The sequence below is a fragment of the Penaeus monodon genome, chromosome 21, assembly GCF_015228065.2.
Source record: "Penaeus monodon isolate SGIC_2016 chromosome 21, NSTDA_Pmon_1, whole genome shotgun sequence".
Classification (NCBI taxonomy): Eukaryota; Metazoa; Arthropoda; class Malacostraca; order Decapoda; family Penaeidae; genus Penaeus; species Penaeus monodon.
In genome coordinates, this window is record NC_051406.1 from 19,416,531 (window position 1) to 19,416,733 (window position 203).

The window sequence follows — 203 nt, forward strand, 5'->3', positions numbered from 1 at the left end:
CAGTTCACAGAAGAAATCTGGTCATCTTATAATGGGGCTTCAGCCACACTGGCTGCCAGAGTAATGACAAACTAATGAAGGAAGCAGCCTTTGGTGGAATTGTTCACAAGACCAAGCTGCGAGCTACTAAATTGTAGATCGGTAGTAGTAGTGTCCTTTGGCACCACAAAATGGTACCATGAACTTTTCTTTTTGGTGAATGG